The sequence below is a fragment of the Ovis aries genome, chromosome 7 (assembly GCF_016772045.2).
Source record: "Ovis aries strain OAR_USU_Benz2616 breed Rambouillet chromosome 7, ARS-UI_Ramb_v3.0, whole genome shotgun sequence".
Taxonomy (NCBI): Eukaryota; Metazoa; Chordata; class Mammalia; order Artiodactyla; family Bovidae; genus Ovis; species Ovis aries.
The window spans coordinates 58010382-58037441 of NC_056060.1; the positions used below are offsets into that span (position 1 = coordinate 58010382).

Genomic DNA, 27060 nt, shown 5'->3' on the forward strand with positions numbered 1-27060 from the left:
GTTAAGTGCTAAAATGAAAAATGAAATTGGGTAAAGGGCCAGCAAAGACAGTGGTATTTTTGATGAGATAGTCAGGGAAGAGCTCTCTGACAAAGTGACATTTCCATAGAGCATTTAGTGAAAAGAGGGAGCATGCAATGGATGCTTGTGGGGTAGGGAGCAGTACCAGTGAAGGCAGTGAGGCAGGAAAAGGTGAGCGTGCAGGAGGGACAGCAAGGAGGACAGTGTGGCTGGAAGAGTGAGTGGGTTGGATCCTGATAGGAGGGGGTCTCAGAGGGGTGGGGAGAGAACAGAGCACAGTTTATATGGGCCTTGTAGGTCAATAAAACATGCTTATCCCAAAATAACATAAGAAGTGAACCACAAGCTAATATTTTATGAGAAAATGTAGATTTCATATGTATGATAAAATGGACATTATGCACAGATGTTCACCCCAATTGTCTTTTAGTCAAAGCATGCATGTCCTGTGATTTTTTTTTTATGAATCTCTTATTCTTTTCTACTCATAGTTTTTATTTTCTAAAATCATAATGATCATCACCTTGGAGGTGTTGCATGGCTCATCAGACATTTTATCTCTAGGGGACGTGTCACCAGAAAAGTGGTGGCAAGTTTAAACTATTCTCCTGGATATCAGCTTTAACGATCACATTTTGACCACTCTTGGACTTCACTAAGACTCTACCAGATTGGTTCATCGCTGAAGTTGTAAAAAATTTACTATATCACCATTTAGGGTGATTCAAATTCTGTTTTTTTATGTGAAGTCATGCTTCTCTCTAATTGGCCTAAACTTAATAAAGTGTTAGAGATACATCCTGATTCTATGATTTCGGGATTTAATGAGCAGGTATACATTCCTTTTCTTAACCCCTTCACGATTTTATAGACAAGTTTTCTCTCCTTTCAGGCTTTGTTTTTCTATCTAAACAGAAAAGTTTTAATCTGGTTGTTATATTCTTCAGTGGTTCTCCATTGAAATGTTGTCTTCTGTATCTTCCTGCTTCCGTTAGATTTTCCTTGCACATAGAATACTCAGAATACAATATTACAAACGGTGACACATATGGTTTTATCCTAACAAGACAGTTTCCAGTTTATTGACCATATCAAATAATTTTCACCTACTTGACTGAGGTCATCAAAGAATTAGTAAAACTTCTTAAGAATTGTCTCTGCCATTTCTGTCATGTTAATACTAACTGGCAGAAAGAGAATCCCATCCAATAACCACAGAAATGGTCGAGCTATCAGTGTACTTAGTTGAGATCATAGAATCAACCCACATGCTTAAGTCTTTTCTACATATTTACAAAAAAATAACGTATTAAGCTTTAGCTATAGTGACATTTTAAGGAAACTCTTAATTTAAGGAAGATATTTTTAAGCCAAAATTCCAAAAAGTCTTTCTGGAGTTTATTCACATTTATACAACTCAAATATCTAAAGACCTGAAACTACCACAACATTTTTAATTGGCTATACCACAATACAGCCTTGACACACTCCTTTTCCTATTTGGAACCAGTCTGTTGTTCCATGTCCAGTTCTAACTGTTGCTTCCTGACGTGCACACAGATTTCTCAAGAGGCAGGTCAGGTGGTCTGGTATTCCCATCTCTTTCAGAATTTTCAACAGTTTCTTGTGATCCACACAGTCAAAGGCTTTGGCATAGTCAATAAAGCAGAAACAGATGTTTTTCTGGAACTCTCTTGCTTTTTTGATGACCCAGCGGATGTTGGCAATTTGATCTTTGGTTCCTCTGCCTTTTCTAAAATCAGCTTGAACATCAGGAAGTTCTCGGTTCACATATTGTTGAAGCCTGGCTTGGAGAATTTTGAGCATTACTTTACTAGTGTGTGAGATGAGTGCAATTGTTCGGTAGTTTGAGCATTCTTTGGCATTGCCTTTCTTTAGGATTGGAATGAAAACTGACCTTTTCCAGTCCTGTGTCCAAACAGGAAAAGGAGTGCATCAAGGCTGTATATTGTCACCCTGCTTGTGTAACTTATATGCAGAGTATATCATGAGAAACGCTGGACTGGAAGAAACACAAGCTGGAATCAAGATTGCCAGGAGAAATACCAATAACCTCAGATATGCAGATGACACCACCCTTATGGCAGAAAGTGAAGAGGAACTAAAAAGCCTTTTGATGAAAGTGAAAGAGAAGAATGAAAAAGTTGGCTTAAAGCTCAACATTCAGAAAATGAAGATCATGGCATCCAGTCCCATCACTTCATGGGAAATAGATGGGGAAACAGTGGAAACAGTGTCAGACTTTATTTTGGGGGGCTCCAAAATCACTGCACATGGTGACTGCAGCCATGAAATTAAAAGACGCTTACTCCTTGGAAGAAAAGTTATGACCAACCTAGATAGCATATTCAAAAGCAGAGACATTACTTTGCCGACTAAGGTCTGTCTAGTCAAGGCTATGGTTTTTCCAGTAGTCATGTATAGATGTGAGAGTTGGACTGTGGGGAAGGCTGAGCGCCGAAGAATTGATGCATTTGAACTGTGGTGTTGGAGAAGACTCTTGCGAGTCCCTTGGACTGCAAGGAGATCCAACCAGTCCATTCTGAAGGAGATCAGCCCTGGGATTTCTTTGGAAGGAATGATGCTCAAGCTGAAACTCCAGTACTTTGGCCACCTCATGTGAAGAGTTGACTCGTTGGAAAAGACTTTGATGCTGGGAGGGATTGGGGGCAGGAGGAGAAGGGGATGACAAAGGATGAGATGGCTGGATGGCATCACGGACTCGGTGGACATGAGTCTGAGTTGACTCATGGAGTTGGTGATGGACAGGGAGGCCTGGCGTGCTGCAATTCATGGGGTTGCAAAGAGTCGGACACAACTGAGCTACTGAACTGAACTGATACCGCAATACAAAATTAAAAGTTTAAAGTTTGGGGCGGGGGGGAATAATGTAATGTTGTCTATGGGAGTAAGGGTGAGGTTTTGAAAAGATATTTACTTCTTACAGATTATAGGTAAATATAATTAAATAATTTGTGCCCAGTGGTTCTCAAACTTCAGGATTATCAAGCAATATATGGCTTGAATAAACACAACAACAGTGCAGACCCTAAACAAAAATTTATAGACTCAGGGTTAGCCAAAATCTTGGGGTCCCCCACCTGCTAGCCAGCCCATGGAGAGTTTGCCTGGGCCTGGGGAAAGTACCAGAAGAGGCATCCCTACTCCCTGCCTCCTCACATACTTTTGGAGGAGTGGGGAGGGAGCAGGAATCACCCAGCCAATTTGGAAAACTGAGCTTTTCTATTGCAGCTACGATTTTATTGGCTTAAAAAAACAAGAGTTTTGAGACTAGTCGCCTGTGGAATTTTCCTTATCAATTCTAGTTTCTGTCTGAGGCCTCACAGCACACCCTGCTGAGCTAGCTTGTTGCCAGGCTGCAAAAAGAGAATGAGAGCACCCAGGTTATCCAACAGGCTACATAAGCACCAACTTCTCGTTTACACTGAGTAGATAAGGAAAAAACAACAAATTTCCATTTAAAAATATCTATGGCAAGGACTTCCCTGGCAGTCCACTGGTTAAGACTTAACACTTCCACTGAAGATGGCACGGGTTCAACCCCTGGTCAGGGAACTAAGATCCCACATGCCATGTGGTCTGGCTGGAACATTAAAACCTATGTATATCTAGTGGAGAAGACCATGGACAGAGGATCCTGGCAGGCCACTGTCCGTGGGGTGGCAAGAGTCGGACACGACTTAGCAGCTAAACCTCTACCACCACCACATCTAGTGACACCAATGCTGGTGGTCATGAACTCCACCTTTGCTGTTGTTCAGTCACTAAGTTGTGTCCACCTGTTTGTGATGCCATGGACTGCGGCATGCCAGGCTTCCCTGTGCTTCACTATCTCCTGGAGTTTGCTCAAATTCATGTCCACTGAGTTGATGATGCTTTTGAACCATCTCATCCTCTGCCATCCCCTTCTCCTTTTGCCTTCAGCCTTTCCCAGCATCAGGGTCTACCTCAAGAAATTAGAAAATAGTCTCTTCAATCTGAATTTATTTTTGAAATAGCTGTCTGTGAGAAGTCTTATGGAAGATTTTTGAAATGTTAACTGTAAGATGAGATTCTTTATACATTATTCTCTGCAGTATTTTAGACTTCTAAATCCATCAGTATGTCACTCTATAATCTGCAGAAGTACAATGCCCAAGTCATTTTTAATGATCCTATTTGTGGCAGAGATGTGTAAAAACAGCATGCCGTTCTGGTTTATCTTTCTTCCATGTCATTTATTCTGTTGGAGTTTAATTACAGAGGTATGAATATATAGATATGCAAAAAGAGTCAGAACATTCACCCTCTCAGTGGGTCTTACTGGGCTGTGAACTGCGTAAATATCTCAGGGATAGGCAGTACCTCTATGGAGAGATGAGCATATTTCAAAATGTCATAGAGTTAGTGAATGTCTCTGCCTGTTTTTGTATAGTATGGGGAAGGCGTGCCTTGTATAGTATATTCATAGGTAAAAATGGGATGACTGAATGAGCCTATTCAAAAATCTGTTTCCAAGAGTGTGATGATTTGGAATAAGGTAAAAATGCATAAGTAGATTTTTTTTTCCTACTGCTTCATGACTGGACTGTATGGAAAAGATCAAATGATTTATGTTTTTTTCCTGTTTAGGATAATTGTGCAAAATGTCCTTGCTGCCGCTGCTGCTGAGTCGCGTCAGTCGTGTCCGACTCTGTGTGACCCCATCGACGGCAGCCCACCAGGCTCCGCCGTCCCTGGGATTCTCCAGGCAAGAACACTGGAGTGGGTTGCCATTTCCTCCTCCAATGCATGAAAGTGGAAAGTGAAAGTGAAGTCGCTCAGTCGTGGCCAACTCTGTGCGACCCCCTAGAGGGCAGCCCGCCAGGCTCCCCGTCCCTGGGCTTCTCCAGGCAAGAACGCTGGAGTGGGGTGCCATTTCCTTCTCTGGCAAAATGTCATTACGGGATTATAAAGATGATTCCCACTGTTCCAACTTATGTTTCAACATGGATAAACATAAGGAATCTGGATATTTGAAAAATGGATAAACACATGGATACAGATAGTTGGGAAAAAATCCCGAATTTATGTTAAACAAGGGTTTACCTAATGCTTGGAATATAACTGGTCCTCAGTGAATATACTACCTGACTGTAGAGGTGGCTAGCACCTAAGAGGAAACATTAGGAGTGGCTTAATACCCTTCACAGAGAAGGCAATGGCACCCTACTCCAGTACTCTTGCCTGGAAAATCCCATGGACAGAGGAGCCTGGTGGGCTGCAGTCCATGGGGTCGTGAAGAGTCGGACACAACTGAGTGACTTCACTTTCACTTTTCACTTTCATGCATTGGAGAAGGAAATGGCAACCCACTCCAGTGTTCTTGCCTGGAGAATCCCAGGGATGGGGGAGCCTGGTGGGCTGTCATCTATAGGGTCGCACAGAGTCGGACACGACTGAAGTGACTTAGCAGCAGCAGCAGTAATACCCTTCAGTAAACTCCATCAGCAACACCCTACCTCATTCTTTAATGGGATCAGTTAACATTTTTATCAATATTTCTGGCAAAATGCCATTTAAAAGGAACTTTAGGCCTGCTCTTCCAACAGCTCTGAATTCCAGTGCCCCCACTCACCCCCCAGGATACAAACTGTATGCATCCTTTCAGTGTGTCATATTGCGCTGTGGAACTGCCAGTGGTTCTCTGACTCACCAACGTGTATTGCCTTTGAAATAATGTTGCTTTCTTTCCACTATTTGTTTTTCACAATTAAAATAGTAAGACAGACAAAGTTTTTGTTGTTGTTGTTGTCTTGTTTTTTTGCTGTGCCAGGTGGCATATGGGACCTTACTTGCCCAACTAGATTAGACCCATGCCCCCTCCTTTGGGAGTACAGAGTCTTAACCACTGGACCACCAGGGAAGTCCCCCTGGTGGGGGACAAGGTCATTCTTAATCCCGCCTCTGACTTATCATGGCAACTGAAATGTTACCATTATTCATTACTTCATATGAAAATGTAGCATTTCTGAGAAAACCTTCCTTCTTAGCATTTAACTAGTTTCCCAAATCAGGAAGCCTTCTATTAGAAACAATTAAACATAATGCTGAAGAATTGATACTTTTGAACTGTGGTGTTAGAGAAGACTCTTGAGAGTCCCTTGGACTGCAAGGAGATCCAACCAGTCCATCCTAAAAGAGATCAGCCCTGGGTGTTCTTTGGAAGGACTGATGCTAAAGCTGAATCTCCAGTACTTTGGCCACCTCATGCGAAGAGTTGACTCACTGGAAAAGACCCTGATGCTGGCAGGGACTGGGGGCAGGAGGAGAAGGGGACGACAGAGGATGAGATGGCTGGATGGCATTACTGACTCGATGGACGTGAGTCTGAGTGAACTCTGGGAGTTGGTGATGGACAGGGAGGCCTGGCGTGCTGCAATTCATGGGCTTGCAAAGAGTCGGACACGACTGAGCGACTGAACTGAACTGACTGAAACAGAGAACAGACAAATTTGTATAGGATTTTGAAAGTGTAGATAAGAGGGGAGTAATGTGAGAAACAAGGTTTCGTAGAAGGCTTTGGGTGGCCTAAAGACAGCACAGAGAAATTTGAATATATGTTGTTATTCAGTTCCTCAGTCATATCCAACTCTTTGTGACCCCATGGACTGCAGCATACCATAATTACCTGTCCTTCACTGTCTCCTAGAGTTTGCTCAAACTCATGTCCATTGAGTCAGTGATGCCATCCAACAATCTCATCGTCTGTTGCCCCCTTCTCCTATTTTCAGTCTTCCCCAGAATCAGGCAGGGTCTTTTCTTGTGAGCCAACTCTTCACATCAGGTGCCCAAAATGTTGGACCTTCAGCTTCAGCATCAGTTCTTCCAATGGATATTCTTGATTTCCTTTAGGATTGACTTGTTTGATCTTCTTGCTATCCAAGGGACTCTCAAGAGTCTTCTCCAGCACCACAGTTTGAAAACATCAGTTCTTTGGTACTGAGCCTTCTTTATGATCCATCTCTCACATCCATACAGGACTACTGGAAAAACCATAGCTTTGACTAGATGGACCTTTGTCGGCAAAGTGATGTCACTGCTTTTTAATACACTGTCTAGGTTGGTCATAGCTTTTCTTCCAAGGAGCAAGCGTCTTTTGATTTCATGGCTGCAGTCACTGTCCACAGCTATTTTGGAGCCCAAGAAAATAAAGTCTGTCACTGTTTCCATTTTTTCCTCATCTGTTTGCCATGAGATATGATCTCCTCCCTAACAAAGGGTAGTACTTGAGTGCACAAGGGAAGGCACATGTGCTGAAGTTCCCTGATTTTTTTGTTTGTAAACAATGTATTTAGTTTATTATACTTAGCAGGTTCACAGCTGAATGTGCAGTAACGTGAGGTATTCCTGGGTTAATACAGGAGCCAGTGGGTTACACAGCACTGAGCACTAAGTCCAAGGACAGAGCACCAAGGTTTCAGAGTCAGGCCAGGCCAGGGGCCCTGGGCCAAGGGTGGGCTAAGGTCCAGACACTGACAGCTGCTTTCTTATCCCATCTGGGCATACTGAAAGGCATGTCTTCGACACGACATCATTTCACTGATGTCAGGGAAACATATTAAAGAAATGGAACCCATGTCCTCATGCATCTCAGCTGTTGTTGCCTTGTAAGTCACATAATAGCATGAGTGCAAAGTTTTTATAATATTCCAGTAACAGTGGGCCACAAAGTGGTAAAACCTCTATGTTTCTCCCTCAGTGCTTCCTTGCCTATTTTTACTCCCACCATAATTCCCGTCCTCTAGCCATATTCCCTGATGTTCAAAGTCTCACATATACAACAGAATTTTCTCGGGTGACAACAGCTATTTCCAAAGCAGCATCTTGTGCAGAAAAATTTATGGCATCAAGAAAGTGTCTCTGGTTAACTTTCCTCTGTTAAAAGAGTCATCCACCCCTGGCTAATGTCTGATTCAAAGCATAATTTAGCAGGCAGATTGGGAAAGTAGAAAATGGCTGAGAACAGGAAACAAACTCCAAAAAGCTATAGTCTTTGGGGGCCAGGTAACAATCAAGCTCACTTGAAGACTATAAAATTGTTGCTTACACATTATTAGAAACATATTAGAGTCCATAGCCGGTAACCTGCAAACTGCTAAGTGAAACTCCTTGTCTTAGGGTGAGAGGGTCAGCGTCTAGCTCAAACCTCTAATCCCCACAAAAATGCTGAGTAGAAAGGGAGTCACACCACCTATAGCATTTCAAAGGCAAGAAAGGCCTGTTAGAATGTAGAAGGTACACAGACAATAGTACACATTTACTTGCAAAGGGCACCTTGAATTCCATTTATAACTTCTCTGAATTTATGTGTCAGGAACAGACTGAAGGACATTTTACTGGGATTTAGCTTTTTGGCAAAATAGAAACCTTGTTTATAGCTATGGTTCTATAAGAATGTTTTAAAGGAGTTATTATTTCTAATTAAAATATTTTTCATGAATGATACATATCAATAACAAGGTAAACATCTTCATATCTAATGTAAGAGCAGAACCTCTTTCAGTTCAGTTCAGTTCAGTTGCTTAGTTGTGTCCGACTCTTTGCGACCCCATGAATTGCAGCGCGCCAGGCCTTCCTGTCCATCACCAACTCCCGGAGTTCACTCAGATTCACATCCATCGAGTCAGTGATGCCATCCAGCCATCTCATCTACTAGCATCTTATTTAAATACACCAAAAGAGAGGGTGTATTACAAATGGTGGTGGGTTCTCTCACAGGGAATCAGGAAAATAGTAAAATAAGGCATAGCCTGTTTTTGTTACAGATCTGTGTTAGGCAGTATTGATCTTTTTGGAAGGCACATGTCAGCAATCTTATTTCCTAAATGTTTAAAATGTGGTTCTGAAGATAAGTGGAAACATTAATGCACTACCTGACTGAAGCCAAAGATATATATTTTAATTAATTAATTAATTATTGGCTGTGCTGAGTCTTAGTTGCTGCAACCAGACTTTCTTTAGTTGCGGCGAGCAGGAGCAGGGGTTACTCTCTAGCTCTAGTGCCCAAACTTCTCACTGTGGTGGCTACTCTGTTGCAGAGAACAGGCTCTAGGTGCGCAGGCTTCAGTGGCTGTGGAGCGCGGGCTCGATAGCTGTGGCTCGTGGGTTCTAGAGCGTGGGCTCAGGAGTTGTGCTCCACAGGATTAGTTGCCACTCAGGATGCGGAGTCCAGGAATCCGTGTCTCCTGCACGGGTAGCACTGAAACACAAGGGGCATCTTGAAGCTAAAGACATTTTGAAGTTCATTCCAACTCAAGAATTTATTATTCTACTACATGCAGAGAGCTGTCTCTTCCTTGAGAGTTGCTATACGTCACCACCCAACCCACTTGTAGTCCATGCTACTTGTGCTCTACATCCCATCCCCTCATGCCTCCTCAGGAACCTTGCTTTGTCAAATACCACCCCGCCTTTTTCCCTTGTAACTTCTGTCTCTGTCTCTCTCTTAGTGCCTTTCCTTTCTGAACATGAACATGTTCTTCTATCTCAAACACACATGTCCCCCCAAATTTTCCATCCTATATCTTCCTTTCTCATCACTCTCTTACCCTCCTTCCTTTTCCATACAAAATTCCTTCACATTTTTAATAGAATGCTTAAGTTAGGGTCTCTCTTCACCTCTCTCTCAGGAGTAACTCTTCTTGCTAAAGGTCACCAGGGATTTCCTAAATGCAAGATCCACTGGGGACATTTTAGTCCTTTCCTTCCTAGACTTGTCTCTAGCATCCATTATAACTCTGTACTCTCTTGATTTCTGTGGCTTAATGGTCTCTTGGTACTTCTCCAGCTTCATGGGTAGCTCTTTCTCAGTCACCTTCAAAGATACCACTTTCTCCGTCCACCCCTCTAAGATGGTGTTGTCTCCTATCATCCACCTTCAGCCCTCTCCCCATCTCACTGTTACTCTCTGCAGGGAATTTCACTCATTCATTTCATAACTTCAACTACTACTTGGCTCTAAGTTATTCAGCCCAGTTCTCCTTGACTATCTCCAGATACATAAATATATAAACAGCTCACTAGCCAACTATGCGTATATGTTTCCCCACTGTGACATTTAATTTTATTTGTTAACTAGATTATGGATATTTGTAGATGTGATGAACATTTTTTGAACTACTTTATTGAGGTATGATTGAAATACAAAACAGTACATATGTGGGATTTCCGTGGCAGTCCAGTGGTTAAGACTCTATGCTTCCATTGCAGGGGGCATGGGTTGGATCCCTGGTCAGGGAACTAGGATCCCACATGCTACACAGCGTGGCCAAAAAACAAAACCCAAACCCCCAAACAAACAAAAAACAACAAAACAAAACCAGTACCTTTTTAATGTATATAATTTGATGAAATTGTAAGTAAGTATATGTCTGTGATCACATTGGCTTCAGCAGTACATGAAGTGAACTTGCAGATGTTCAAGCTGGTTTTAGAAAAGGCAGAGGAACCAGAGGTCAAATTGCCAATATCCTTTGGATCATTGAAAATGCAACAGAGTTCCAGAAAAACATCTATTTCTGCTTTATTGACTATGCCAAAGCCCTTGACTGTGTGGATCACAATAAACTGTTGAAAATTCTGAAAGAGATGGGAATATCAGACCACCTGACCTGCCTCTTGAGAAACCTATATGCAGGTCAGGAAGCAACAATTAGAACTGGACATGGAACAATGGACTGGTTCCAAATAGGAAAAGGAGTACATCAAGGCTGTATATTGTAAACCTGCTTGTTTGACTTATATGCAGAGTACTTCATGAGAAACACTGGGCTGGAAGAAGCACAAGCTGGAATCAAGATTGTCTGGAGAAATATCAATAACCTCAGAAATGCAGATGACACTACCCTAATGGCAGAAAGTGAAGAAGTAAAAAGCCTCTTGATGAAAGTGAAAGAGGAGAATGAAAAAGTTGGCTTAAAGCTCAACATTCAGAAAACGAAGATCATGGCATCTGGTCCCATCACTTCATGGGAAATAGATGGGGAAACAATGGAAACAGGGTCCGATTTTATTTTGGGGGGCTCCAAAGTCACTGCAGATGGTGACTGCAGCCATGAAATTAAAAGACGCTTACTCCGTGGAAGGAAAGTTATAACCAACCTAGATAGCATATTAAAAAGCAGAGACATTACTTTGCCAACAAAGGTCTGTCTAGTCAAGGCTATGGTTTTTCCAGTGGTCATGTATGGATGTGAGAGTTGGACTGTGAAGAAAGCTGAGCACCAAAGAACTGATGCTTTTGAACTGTGGTGTTGGAGAAGACTCTTGAGAGTCTCTTGGACAGCAAGGAGATCCAGCCAGTCCATCCTAAAGGAGATCAGTCCCAGGTGTTCATTGGAAACTAATGCTGAAGCTTAAACTCCAATACTTGGGCCACCTGACGTGAAGATTTGACTCATTGGAAAAGACTCTGATGCTGGGAGGGATTGGGGGCAGGAGGAGAAGGGGACAACAGAGGATGAGATGGCTGGATGGATCACCAACTCAATGGACATGGGTTTGGGTGGACTCTGGGAGTTGGTAATGGACAAGGAGGCCTGGTGTGCTACGATTCATGGGGCCACAAAGAGTCAGACACGACTGAGTGACTGAACTGAACTGATATGTCTATGAAACTATCACTACAGTCTGTAGTGATTTAAACATATGCATTACATCTAAAAGGTTCCTCTTGCCTTCTTTATTATTATTAATTTTTTTCAAATGTGTGGTAAGAGCCACACATTTTAATTATAAGGTCTACCCTCTCAGTCCATTTTTAGTATAAAATATAATATTGTTGACTATAGAGTCTATTCTGTACAATAGATCTCTAGGACTTGTTCATCTTACATAACTAAAACTTTGTACCCTTTGATCAAAGGAGTACATGGTACTCTTGTACCTTCATGCTTCCTTCCCTACCCAGCACCTGGCAACCAATCTGAGTTTACCTATTTTAGATTCTTCATATAAGTGATGTCACAGTTTGTCCAGATGTGATTAACATTTACACAATCAGCTGTGTAAAGCAGATTATAACACGAGTGGGCCTCATCCTCACCCAATCAGCTGAAGGCCTTAAGTGCAAAAAGTCTGAGGATTTGAAAAGAAATTAAAACCACTACAATATTGTAAAGTAATTAGCCTCCAATTAAAATAAATTAATTTTAAAAAGACCCTGATGCTGGGAAAGATTGAGGGCAGGAGGAGAAGGGGACGACAGAGGATGAGATGGAGGGGTGGCATCATTGACTCAATGGACATGGGTTTGGGTGAACTCTGGGAGCTGGTGATGGACGGGGAAGCCTGGCATGCTGTGGTTCATGGGGTCTCAAAGAGTCGGACACGACTGAGCGACTTAACTGAACTGAATTTTTTAAAAAAGGAATTCTGCCTCCAAACTGCAGCATAGAAATTCTGCCCAGGTTTTCAGCCTTCAGACTCAAAACTGCTATATAACTCACCTGAATCACTAACCTGCCAGCTTGTCCTATGAATTTTAGACTTGCTAGCCTCTACAAATGCATGATCTAAGTCCTTAAAATCCTTTCTTCTTTCCTCCTCCTTTCCTCCCTTCCACCTTTCTTTCTTTCTTCCTCCCTTCTTCCCCTCTCTCCCTGATTATAAGGATTCCTTGGTGGCTCAGATGGTAAACAATCTGCCTGTAGTACAGGAGAACTGGGTTCGATCCCTGGTTGAGAAGATGCCCTGGAGAAGGGAATGTTTACCCACTACAGTGTTCTTGCCTGGAGAATTCCATGGACAGAGGAGCCCAGCAGGCGCGGTCCATGGGGTCGCAGAGAGTCGGATATGACTGAGCGACTAACACTCTAACTTTCACCTGATTCTGTCACCTCAGTTATAATCCCAGAGCCCCACCTCATACAGTGGCTCAGGGAATTAAATTATTTAGTACCTAAGAGGTGCTTAGCACAGAATTGCTCACCTGAAATAGTAGCCACGATTAACTGCTGCTCATTCCAGATGACTAATTAGTCATCTAATTAATTAGAAATGCAATGGGCTGTAGGGAGAAAGAGCTTTCTAGATAGAGGAAACATCATATTTGAAGTTCTGAGGTAGGAAGGAGGGGCAGGTTGTTTGGGAGAATTGATAGGATGTGAAAGTGGCTAGAGCAGGCAGGGGGCCAGATCATCTGGGGCCTTATAGACCATATGTAGGATTTAGGATTTTGTTTTCATCCTAAAAGCCATGAAAAACTTCTCAAGGGTTTTAAACAAGGAGATGACATGATCTCATTTGGGAAAGAATAGTTTAAAGCAGGTGAGAGGAAATATGAAAAGATCAGGTGTGGAAAAAAAATGATGCTGCCGAGGACACTAACATCCACTGGGTGGATGATGGAGCCGTTCATTAAGATGAGGAGTAACTTCCCTGGCAGTCCAGTGGTTCAGACTCCACGCTCCCAATGCAGAAGGCACAGGTTCAATTACTGATCAGGGAACTAAAACCCTTTGTGCCTTGCAATGAGGCTCCCCCTACCAAAAAAAGCTCGGAAACATTAGAAGAGAATCAGGCTTGGATTGGGGAGAAGAGGATCACTTTTGATTGAACATGTGCTATCTTGTAGTAACACTTAATATAATCTATAAAAATACAGAATCATTCCACTGTACACTTGAAGCTAATATAGTATTATAAAAACTATACTTCAAAAAAAATTTTTAATTTAGTCAGCTCTGCCTTCCCCCTCCCCATGAACAAGTATATATGAAGTGACTAAGAGACCTCCAAACGGAGATAGAAATTGAATATATGTGTCCAAAGCTTATAGATAAAATTTTATTTGATCTCTCTTGAATTTGCAGGGTCAAGGTGAAAAAGAAAATTCTCATTTAAGTTAAAGTTAACAACTTCATTTAGGGATGGAACAGTGATCACAAAATAAGTACATTTGGTAAGAGGAGAAAAACTTTCCTGTGACTTTTGATTGAAGCACAAGAGACAATTAGCTTAGAAAGACCAGATTTCAAGCAAACATTTCGGCAAGTGACAACTTGCTGCTGCTGCTGCTAAGTCGCTTCAGTCGTGTCCGACTCTGTGAGACCCCAGAGACGGCAGCCCACCAGGCTCCCCCGTCCCTGGCATTCTCCAGGCAAGAACACGGTAGTGGGTTGCCATTTCCTTCTCCAATGCATGAAAGTGAAAAGTGAAAGTAAAGCTGCTCAGTCGTGCCGACTCTTAGCGACCCCATGGACTGCAGCCTACCAGGCTCCTCTGTCCATGGGATTTTCCAGGCAAGAGTACTGGAGTGGGTTGCCATTGCCTTCTCCTAAGTGACAACTTAGGCTTTAATAATTGTCAAATAAATAGCTCATCAACTTAAGGATTATTTTATTTACTCAAAGAAAGGAGGGGGGGGAAGGACAGAATTTCCATGTCTAGTTTTGAATACTTTTGTGACGCACATCAGAACTATCAACCGAGACATACTCATCTTTTCAAATCAAAAACCCCACAGGCTTAGATTTTAAGTGGATACTTGAGGTAAAGTATAGTGCTTTGTGGGAGTCTAAAAGGTCACTGTTAATCTTGCTGAAACATTGCAAGTTAAATTAACAGTGGCTTGTATTTGCTGCGAAGTTTTAAAGTTAATCTTTTAGAGACTCTTCAGGCTTTGGATTAAGTCAGAGATTTTGAAACCAAAAGCTCCAGTTATGACAAGAGCTATGGATTAATATTTTAACAAATAACAAGTTATATAAAGTATTATGATCATAAGAGTGTCAGAAAAGATATTTTTACTGAAGGAAATGTCAAACACAGGGAGAAAAAGAACACTGTAATGAATATCCATGTACCCACCCTCCAGCTTCAACGACCACCACTTATCTGCTTATAAAAAGATATATTTTTAAAAATAGTTGTATCTTTTTTTCACAAAAGTAATACTTGTACATTGATGAAATCCCATCCTATCAATAGTCTATCTGATGTTTTTGAACAATTCAGAAAAAAGGTATCTCCTTGCCTTGGCTGTAGGCAGCCCTGTGCCCAAGACTCAGCACTAGGTGAACAGAGCAGGAACTTGACCTTCGCTCTAACTCTCCTGCTAAGCTCCCTCTGGAGAATTCAACATGAAGTTTGGATGTGGCACACTTGTCTTCTAACCTTTCTCTACAAAGGTGCATATCTGTTTTACTGTGCTGCGTCATACTATACGCACTGATTTGTGATACTCCTTTTCACTTAATATTACATGAACACTTTTTTTGGTCACTATTGAATTCTAAAATTCACTTTGAATGACTGCAGAATATTACTCAATAACTTCCTAATTTGTTTAACTCTACCACTGGACACTTAGATTATTCCTTCCTTGGTGGCTCAGTGGTAAAGAATTCTGCCTGCCAATGCAGGAGATGCAAGAATTCAATCCATGGGTCAGGAAGATCTCCTGGAGAACCTATTCCAGTATTCTTGCCTGGGAAATCCCATGGACAGAGGAGCCTGACAGGCTACAGTCCACAGGACTGCAAAGAGTTGGACGTGACTAAGCGACTAAACAACAACAACAAAACAATATTATAAAAAGCATTTAATATAAAAATATACAGCCTTATGGATTTGTAACATAAATATTAGTGTATATCCATGAAAATCTCCCTAGAATAATTTTCAGAAGTGGCATTTCTGGGACAAAGGGCAGGGCAAATCCCAAGATGAGCTCACTAAAAGGCATTTTGGTAACAGGTACCCCTGAGCTCTTATGAAGTAGCTCATACCCCATTATCAAGCATTTTTCCCAAAACTTGGTAACATTAAATGTGATGATGAAAGATATGAATTCATATTTTTACAATTAAAAAACCCCAAGAGTTTGTCAGTTTGTTGCTTTATTTGGGTTTGCTTGAGTGGTGATAAAATGAAAAAATGTTTTTATATTAGTCATTCTTTTTCCTGAATTTATCAGGAAATTCATGTATTCATATGTATCATTTATCCTTTAGCACTTTTCTACTAGCATATTTTCTGAAATCAGAAATTTATTTGGGTGAAAGTTGAATATATGTGTCATACTACCCACACATTACTGAAAGTATGAAAAGTATAAAAATTGTTAAGAAGCAATGCATACCATATTTAAAGAAATGTAAGTAATTATTTGACTTATGGGTGCTGAATATTTTGAGGAACAAGATTATGCAAGGTTGAACCATGTGAAGTTGCCAACCCTCTGTGGTAGTGGTTCTCAAATTGTGGTCTGGTGATTGCAGAAAGTTCCCAATTCCATTTGGGAGGTTCACAAAGTCAAAACTACTTTCCTAAGAATACTAAGACACCATCGGCATGTTCATTCCCTTACAGATGTACGATGGAATTTTCTAGAGGCTATATGATGTGTGATATTCTAACAAATTGAGTGCAGCAGCAGATGAAAATCCATCTGTCTTCTATTAAGCCAGGCATTGAAGAGATCTGCAAAACGTAAAACAGTGTCACTCTTCTCATGAAATTTTTTTGGTTTGGGAAAATATACTTATTTTTCAGAAAAATGTTATCTATATTAACACATAATGGGTTTATTATTATTTCTAAGTGATAATTTTTTTCAGTTTTAATTTAGATTATGGTGACTGTCAATAGATGTAATCCGTATAAACAAAAGCTCTTTAGGGCCCTCAATTTTTAAGAATGTAAAGGGGTCTTGAGTTAAGAAGTTTGAGAATCTCTGCTTTGTGGCATTTGAACATAGTTGCCTTTTATTTCAAAGACAGAGCAACAGATGTGACATGTTTCCCTGAAGACCAAATGAAATTAATCATGCAAGTGATTGTTAAGGGTTTTATACCATCCTGAGTGTCAGAGACACTTCCATGTTCTTTAATAATTTATTTTTCCTGGGCCTAATGGCAGTACTATAGAAGAGCAATAATAATGGAAAATTAGCTGATTAGAGATAATATATTCAGATTTTCACCACCACAACAAAAAAGGGTGAAACACAACCATGTGTTCGCTCCTCTTCTTCCCTTTGTCCTAGCCAAAGCTAAAAGACAGATTTATCTGAGACTATTAGAAAGTCTTTCCTTCCTGAATTATACTAGGAGAGATGTAATTTAAAGAGAAAAATGGGTTCACTTTCTGCCCACTTGGGCTCTCTTGGGAGCACTGAGTCCCCAGGAATTTCAAAGTCATTGCTCGTGTTTATTTAGAAATTAACATAGTAAGAAATGGGCAGGGACTAAATGAGAAATCTTTAAAACTTTACATCAAAGAACAAGAAAATAAATGGAAAGTACATCATGGTCCTGGGTTAGAAAATGGAATGTTATTAAAAATGTCATTTATTCCAAATCACATTTTTGATGAAATGCAATACCAATCAAAATGTGCATGCCCTTTGAACCAGGAATGTAGTATTTTTTGAATCCTACAACATCCTAGGAATCCATGACATTAAGCTTGTTTTTATTTTTTACAACCATGGTAATATGTTTGTTTTTTTTTTTTTTCCTTTAGTACCTAGATGTCCATATTGAAAGTATTTTTGCATAGTTAGTGGTCTCTTCAGAATGTTGAATAACTAATGAACAAGGAACTCCTGACTTTAACACCCCTCCACTATCATTATTGTTCTTTGAACTTGGTGTTATCACCCAAAATGTTCTCAAGGAGACCGAAGACTAGAATGTGGCAACAAAGGCATCAATAGAACTGACCAAACCAAGGATTCCATAGTTGTAGTAGTGCTGTAAGGATTTTATGGTTGTGAATTTCAAACCAAGTGTTTGTTATTACCCATTTGGTTGTTTGTTTGAGCAATTTCATTAGATTTGTGGATTAAGGGAGATACTCTGTTGTCTATAACACAAAAGCACAGACCACAAAGCACAGAACTTGGCATAATATTCTGTTGTGTGGAAATCATTAAAGGGTTTCAAGATGTGGAGAACTTGCCAGTGAGAGATTTGGAAGGCAGAAACCAATGAGAAATGTTAATTTTAATAAATAGATTAAATAGGAGAGAAAATAATAAATTACACTCCTGGTCATGTCCTGATTTGAGCCTATCATGAGGACAAGGTTGACAGACTTGAGATCTGTCTTAAAAAATAAATTCTGAAGTATAGCATGTACACAGAAAAATGCACGAGTCATAACTGTACATCTCAATGAATTTCACAAGTTGAAATCACCTGTATAATTATTGTCAGATCAAGAAAGAAAATGTTATCCACACTCCAGAAATTTCTCTTGCTCCTCTTTCTAGTTGCTACATTGCTCCCCCATCACACACACCAGGGACAACCACTATCCTCTTTTCTAACTGATTAGATTACCTTTGCCTGTTTCTGAATTCTAATCATACAGTATGAACTCTGACTTCTTAGCCCACTATGATGTATGTAGTATAATTCATATATATTGTTGTGTGTAGTTGTGGTTCTTTCATTCCCATTGTTGAGTAGTATTATATAAGCGTGCTACATTTATTCATTCATTCTATTGTAGGACATACGCATAGATCCCAGTTGTTTCTGCTCTATAGATGCTTAGTGCTGGATTTGTTTATGAGATGCAAGTAAACTGTTTTTCAAGGTGGTTGTACCAATTTATACTCTCACCAGCTATGTATAAGTGTTCTAGTTGCTCCAGATCCTTATCCAACACTTGAATATTTCCTGTTTTCATTTTAGCTGTTCTTACTGATTTATAGACATTCTATGTATTCTGCTACTGCAGCTAAGTCGCTACAGTTGTGTCTGACTCTTAGCAACCCCATAGATGGCAGCCCACCAGGCTCCCCTGTCCCTGGGATTCTCCAGGCAAGAACACTGGAGTGGGTTGCCATTTCCTTCTCCAATGCAGGAAAGTGAAAAATGAAAGTGAAGGCGCTCAGTAGTGTCCGACTCTTAGCGACCCCATGGACTGCAGCCTACCAGGCTGCTCCATCCATGGGATTTTCCGGGCAAGAGTACTGGAGTGGGTTACCATTGCCTTCTCCTTATGTATGTATTCTGAGTATGTGTCTATTTACATATTGAGGACATCTTTCACTCTGTGTTTTGGTCTTTTTCTTGTCTTATTGATGTCTTTTGATAAACAAAACTCAACAATTGTTTAATAGTATCCAGTTTATCTTCCCTTTCTTTATGATTTGTGTGTTTTTGTCCTGCTTAAGAAGTCTTTGCCTATTCTAAGGTCATGAAGCTATTCTTTTATGTTTTCTTCTGGAAGCTTTATTTTTTTACTCTTGGCTTTTAAAATGTCTGAATTGGGAAAGTTGTGAAAATCAACATCTGTCCAAATTGAACAGCTCTTTTGGAAGAGCCAGTCATAGAGTATTGTGATATCAAATCTGAGGTGGTTGAACAAGCAGTTCTCTGGAGCAGGAATACTAGGGAAAACAATGAGAGAACTCCCACTCTACTTTGACAGTGTCTCTTACTAAGTAGGCTATGTCACAAGCCAATCTGAAATTGCTTTAATTGCCAAGGGACTGGGGAAAAAAAAGCAGGGTGAGATTTTCCGTATAGGAAAAAAAATTATCTGCAAATCATCTGAGATGATCTGAAGTAGAAACTGAAATTCTTTATCTCTTATGCTTAGAGATTATTGTCACACAAATAGGTCATATCTTTTTCTTCAGTAACATCTCTGAAACCATAACCTTGCTCTATCATTTACCCCATTCTCTTTTGTCTTCAAGTTTTGGTCACTTTTCATTTTCCCTTTCCATCTACAAGTAAGTTCAGTCTCTCCAGTTCATCATCCAATGAAAACCCTCAATATCTTTCCTCATATACCCTTTTCCTTCACTGCCAAAGTTCACAAAAAGTAGCCGTGTTTGCTGCCTCTACTTTCTCACTTCCAGTTACTCCTTAACCACTTGTCCCATGTTACCTATTGTTTCTATTGCTCCATGGAAACTGATCTTCTGTAGATTCACAAAACTAGTGTGTCCACTTTTGACTTCCCCCAAGCCTTACCTTTCTTATTTCTGTTAATGGTACAGCATCCTCTCAAGCACTCAGGTTGCCAATAACCACACCCCATGTCTGCAATACTTCTGTCATTTGGCCTCTCCCTTCTGTTCCTCCTGCCACTTTCTACATGATACTGTTACTTTTTAGTATTTTATTTATTTATTTTGGCTGCACTGGGTCTTTGTTGCTGCAAGCAGGCTTTCTCTAGTTTAGACTCTTGGGGGCTACTCTTTGTTGCAGTGTGTGGGGTTCTCCTTGCAATGGCTTCTCTTGTGGATACAGGCTCTAGGTGTACGGGCTCAGTAGTTGAGGCCCATGGACTTGGTTGAACCCATGTCCCCTGCTTTGGCTTAGGTGAACCCATGCTGGCCTACCAGGGAAGTCTGATTTCGTTACTTCTTACCCAGCTATTTTAATAGTCTCCTACTTGCCCTCCTTACTCTTAGTGTACCCTTAACCAACTTATCCTGTATAAAACTATAAACTTAATATTCTTAATTCAAAGTTCTAACCTTATCCTGTCCCAGTTTGAATATCTTTAATAGTGGTCCCCACTGTCTTTAATCCCACCATAAACTGGATCAAATTCATTAATTTCTACTCACATATCATAGTAAGAACTATTTCACTTCATACTTTCTTCTGATTTTCTGATCTTTGTTGATCAATTCTGGATTTGCCTCACTTCTGAATGTTTAGAGTCTTCCCATTTTTCAAAATAAAAAGACAATGTCTTAATAAATATCCTTTCCAACCTTCTCTATCTGGTAAACTCCTCCTTATCCTTCAAGAACCAGCTCAAACATCATTTTTTGCTCAGTCTCTGTACACTGAGTCAATCACTCCTGATCTCTACTTCCAAAGCACATTGAACATACCTCTTATAAAACAGTCCCTATCCCATAGTACTGCAATTGTTTCTTTTCTATGGCTTTCCCCCTTAGTTCTTAGTTCCCCCAGAACAAGTGTGATATAATTTAAATTTTGTATTCTGTGTCTAGCCTAACACCTTTCAGAGGCACATCTATGATAAATGCCTAATGAAAGATTGAGTAAACCCATTTTTTATTGTCTCCAGTTGGAAGTAATTTTTCCTTATTAAATCTCCATAGCATTTTCTCTGTACACCTCTTTTGTCCTTAAGACGTACATTACTTTCTGCCTTGGGTAACTGCTATTTATTTAAACATCTTATATTCTCTATATGGTTATCATGTAAGGGGCAAAGACTCTGCCTTGTCATACCTGAGGACCTCATGGAATCTTGAGAGATCCTTACAAACCAAATATCCTCGACAAAGCCAGATTTAACATTTAAAATCAGGACATAGTGTGACACACCTCAAGAGCACAATGTTCCAAAATTGAAGTGCTATAGACAAGCCAAGACAAACTTCTAAGAGATCTGGTTTGCCCCTGTGTTTAGAAACTGGTGGTGCAGGTTTCTATAAATAAGGCAAATATTACTGCTTGGGGAAGATGTTCACTTGTTTCTTCATTAATTTGTAAATCACTTTGTGCATAAGAAGAGGGATGGGTTTGGGTCAGTTACCATATGCTGGGGATTTTCACATGCCTTATCTCTAAATCACTATAACATTATGAGATGAGCATTATTATCTCTAAATTTACAAATAAGGAGAACAAGGCTCAGAGTGGTTTGTTAGAAAGTGTTAGTCACTCAGTCGTGTCTGACTCTTTGTGACCCAATGGATGATAAACCAAGGCTCCTCTGTCCATGGAATTCTCCAGACAAGGATACTGGAGTGGGTAGCCATTCCCTTCTCCAGGGGATCTTCCTGATCCAGGGATTCAACCTGGGTCTCCTGCATTGCAGGCAGATTCTTTAAGGTCTGAGCCACCAGAATGCTTTAGTGATTTGAAATATTCAACATCATGGAGCTGGTTGTTGACAGAACTAGTATTTGAAAGACAGTAGTATAAGGGACTGATGGTTAGATAGCATCACTGACTCAATGGACATGAACTTGAGCAAATTCCAGGAGATAGTGGAAGAAGGTGAAGACTGTACATGCTGTAGTGAAGTGAAAGTCGCTCAGTCATGTTTGACTCTTTGCGACCCCATGAACTATACAGTCCACAGAATTCTCTCAGCCAGAATACTGGAGTCAGCAGCCTTTCCCTTCTCCAGGGGATCTTCCCAATCCAGGGATCGAACCCAGGTCTTTCACATTGCAGGCGGATTCTTTCCCAGCTGAGCTACAGGGAAGGCCCTCATGATGTAGTCCATGGGATCACAAAGAGTCAGACATGACTCAGCAACTGAACAACAACAATATACGGGAGTCTCAAGCATAAGCCTTTTCCCACTTCATCATGTAATACACTCAGAACGTTTCTAGAGAAACCACTGGAGAAATCCTTGAGTCTAGGGGAGCATAACCTGGCAGGACCAAGAATCAGGCTTTTTATCAGATTTTTATATGGAGGAAATCTTTGAGGGACAAAAACAAACTTGCCAAGTTTTATTTTTTCTTTAAATTGTGGTATAATTAACATTAAATATTATATTAGTTTCAGATGGACAACATAATGATTTTATATTTGTATTTACTGCAAAATGATCACTAAAATAAATCTAGTTAACATCCATCACCATACCTAATTAAAGAATATTTTTTCCTTGCAATAAGAATTTTTAAGATTTACTCTCTTAACAACTTTCAGTATGCAATACAATATTAACTATATTTGCCATCTGTATATTACATTCCCCTTACCTATTCATGTTATAACTAACTGGAAGTTTGTTTGACTTCCTTCCTCCATTTTGCCCATCCTTCACTCCTTGCCTCTGACAACCACTAATCTGTTCTCTGTATCTGTGCGTTTTTAAGACTCCACATATAAAAAGATTACACAGTATCTGTCTTTCTCTTAAAAAATTGTTTTTTTAAATTTGGCTGTGCCATGTGGCATGTGATGATCTTAATTCTCCAACTAAGGATGGAACCTGTGGCCCCTGCATAGAAAACATGGTCTTAAACACTTCTGTTTCTGTTGAAGTATAGTTGATTCACATTATTGTATTAGTTTCAGAGATATCAGCATAGTGACTTAGTCGTTTTTTAAATTTTTTGTTTATTTAGGCTGTGCATTGTCTTTGCTGTTGCATGGGCTTTTCTCTAGTTGCAGTGAGTGGGGGCTACCCTCGAGTTGTGATGCACAGCTTCTCACTGCGGTGGTTTCTCTTGTTGCAGAGTGCAGGCTCTAGGTGTGTAGGCTTCAGTGGTTGTGGCACATGGGCTCAGTAGCTTCAGCTCCCGAGCCATGGAGAGCACAGGCTCAACAGTGGTGGCACATGGGCTTACTTACTCCGCAGCATGTGGTATCTTCCCAGACCAGGGATTGAACCCATGTTCCCTGCATTGGCAGGAGGATTCTCTACCACTGAGCCACCAGGGAAACCTGTGATTTAGTATTTTTACAGATTATACTCCATTTAAAATTACAAGATATTGAATATAATTTATTGTGCTATTTAATATATCCTTGATATTTTATACATAGTAGAGAAGGCAATGGAGAAGACAATGGCACCCCACTCCAGTACTCTTGCCTGGCAAATCCCATGGACGGAGGAGGCTGGTAGGCTGCGGTCCATGGGGTCGCGAAGAGTCGGACACGACTGAGTGACTTCACTTTCACTTTTCACTTTCATGCATTGGAGAAGGAAATGGCAACCCACTCCAGTGTTCTTGCCTGGAGAATCCCAGGGACGGGGGAGCCTGGTGGGCTGCCGTCTCTGGGGTCACACAGAGTTGGACACGACTGAAATGACTTAGCAGCAGCAGCAGCAGCAGCAGAGAAGGCAATGGCAACCCACTCCAGTGTTCTTGCCTGGAGAATCCCAGGGATGGGGGAGCCTGGTGGGCTGCCGTCTCTGGGGTCGCACAGAGTCGGACACGACTGAAGCAACTTAGTAGCAGCAGCAGCAGTTTTTAAATAGTTTAATTAATTAATTAATTTTTGGTTGCACTGGATTTTCTTTGCTGTGCCCAGACTTCCTCTAGTTGAGGCAAACGGGCTATTCTTTGTTGCCGTGCACGGGCTTCTCATTGCAGTGGATTTTCTTGTTGCGGAGTATGGGCTTCGGAGTGTGGACTCAGTAGGTGTGGTGCAGGGGTTTAGTTGCCCCGCGGTGCGTGGAATCTTTGTTCCCCAACCATTGTGGTGGCCTCTCTTGTTGCGGAGCGTGGGCTCTAGGTGTGTGGGCTTCAGTAGTTGTAGCATGTGGGCTCAGTAGGTGAGGCCCCCAGGCCCTAGAGCAGGATGGAGCCTGCGTCTCCTGCAGTGGATGTCAGAGTCTCAACTGCTGAACTACCAGAGAAGTCCTCTTCCCAACTCTTCAGTTTTAAATTTTTGTTTATAGTTAGGAAGGCATTATCTTCTTTAAAAAAAGGTAATACACTTAACTCATATGGTTTAAAAAACAAAATAGTGTCAAAAGGTATACACTGAAAAGTCCTGCTTGCATTACTGACCTCCTGGGTATGTATATTTATCTATATAGCTTCTCTTTATTAAAAGGTAGCATAGTATATACACTTTTTACACCTTACTTTTTAACTTAATGATATATTGTTTATATTCTGCTATCACTGCTTTTTTTTCTCTTTTTTTTCCCTTCTGTATTTCCCTATCCATGGACATTTGGTGCTACAGACTGAAGTTTTTGTCCTCCCAAAATTCTTATGTTGAAACCTAGTCCTCAATGTATTTGTATTTAGAGCTGGTATGTTTGGGAAGTGTTTAGGTCCTGAGGATGGATTAGTGCCCTTACTGAGGCTTTATAGTCTAATATCTAACAGATGCTCATCTCCCTTTATCACTCTTCTTTGCCAGTGTTCTGGCCATTCTTGTTAATTTTTTCCATATGAGCTTTAGAATCAGCCTTGCTAGCTTCCCTCCTCCCATATCCTTTGTTCTTCCTAGAACCTTATTAGTATTTTTGACATGTTAAATAACATTATTTTTATGATGTTGAATTTCTTAGCCAAAAACAAGGTGTGGTTTTCCATTTGCTCCTACTTCTGTGACCTTCAAGGTAGTTTTAAAGTTTTGAACATAGAATTTGAATTTGTTTGCATTTGCTAGATTTGGAGAGGCAGAAGGTTGAAGTGAATACACTTCTTGGAGGGAGAATACAGACATATTTCATTTTATTGAGCTTTATTGCAATTTACATATATTGTGTTTTTTACAAATTGAAGGCTTCTGGCATCAAACAAGTGTACTGGTGCCATTTTTGCCACAGCATTTGCTCATTTCATGTCTCTGTGTCCCATTTTGGTATCCTTGCAATACTTCAAACTTTCATTATATTTGTTATGGTGATCACATTTTATTTGCGATCTTTGATGTTAATACACCTCACTGAAGGCGTAAATGATGGGGAGCATTTTAAACCATATTTTAAAATTTATTTTGGGCCATGATGGGCCTTTGTTGCTGTGCAGGCTTTTCTCTAGTTGTGGCAAGCAGAGGGCTACTCTTCATTGTGGTGCGTGGGCTCCTCATTGTGTTGGCTTCTCTCGTTGAGGAGTATGGGCTCCACAATGCCTGGACTTCAAGAGTTGTGGTGCATGGGCTTGGTAGTATTGGTTCCCAGGCTATAGAGCACAGGTTCGATAATTGTGGCACACGGGCTTAGTTGCTCTGCTGCATGTGGGATCATCTCAAATCAGAGATCAAACCTGTGTTTCCTGCGTTGGAACGAGGATTATTTACCACTGAGCCACCAGGGAAGCCCGATGGGTAGCATTTTCTAGTAATAAAATATTTTAAAATTAAGGTATGTATTTTTAAGATACAATGCTTTGCACACTTCATAGACTACAGGATAGTGTAAATATAGCTCATAGGCACTGAAAAACCAAAAAAACTCATGCGATTTACTTTCTTGTGATGGTCTGGAACCCAATCTGCAATATCTCCAAGGTAGGCCTTGGACTACCACTGGTAGTATTCGGGACAGTAAAGAAACTAACTTGATAAAAAGAAAAAGAAGTCAACAGTGCCTGCTATATCCCAGGAATGATGCTAAGTATTTTCACACACTATCATCCTTGTTCACAAGCCTGCTCAAACCCAGGGTTGGATAGGGCCTAGACACTCTGTAGGGTAATGCTCAGAGGAGTCTCAAGATGAAAGCAATATTTGAAGACGATCACAATGGAAGTCACGCAAGATAGTTGGGGCAGACAGGAAAGGTTAAATTCAAAGAGGGCAACAAGACTCAGTCACCTTAAGGAAATATGGTAAAGACTCGTTTGAGTTGAAGTCCTTACTTGTGAAGATAAAGGTAAAAATTCAAAAGAGGTTCCTTTCCAGGAGGACAAGCAATTTGCACTAAAGAATGAAGAAAGTTTGGCTTTGCAGACACTACCACCTCCCAGCCAGTCAATTCCACTGTTTTCTTTGATAGCACTGTGCGTGGTAAGCCCTCAGACCACGTCTTTTTCAAGCTGTTTGTAGACAAAGTCGCAAAGACAGCAGAAAACTTTCATATTCTGAGCACTGGAGAAAAAGGACTTCACTAAAAAGGTTCCTGCTTTCACAGACTGTGAAAAGATTGTGAATGATTGTGGGCTTTATGTGCCAGGGTGGTGACTTCACACACTATAATGGCACTCATGGCAAATCCATCTGTGGGGAGAGATATGATGAGGAGAGTCTCATCCCGAAGCACATGGGTCCTAGCATCTTGTCCATGGCAAAGGCTGGATCCGACACAATCTGTTCCCAGTTCTTCATCTGCACTGTCAAGACTGAATGTTTGAATGGCAAACCTGTGGTCTTTGGCAAGGTAAAGAGGACATGAATATCGTGGAAGCCATGGAGTGCTATGGTCCAGGAATGGCAGGACCACCAAGAAGCTCTTTAATGCTGACTGTGGACAACTCGGCCTTCCCAGGTGGCACTAGTGGTAAAGAACTCACCAGCCAGTGCAGAAGATACGAGAGACACAGTTTTGATCTCTGTGTCAGGAAGATCCCCTGGAAGAGGGTATGCAACCCAT

The 27060-nt window shown here is 40.8% G+C and overlaps 1 pseudogene; it reads left to right on the top strand.

Annotated features, from left to right (window-relative positions):
* Positions 1 to 137: 137 nt before the first annotated feature.
* Positions 138 to 26965, top strand: LOC101108315 (peptidyl-prolyl cis-trans isomerase A-like; annotated as a pseudogene).
* Positions 26966 to 27060: the final 95 nt, after the last annotated feature.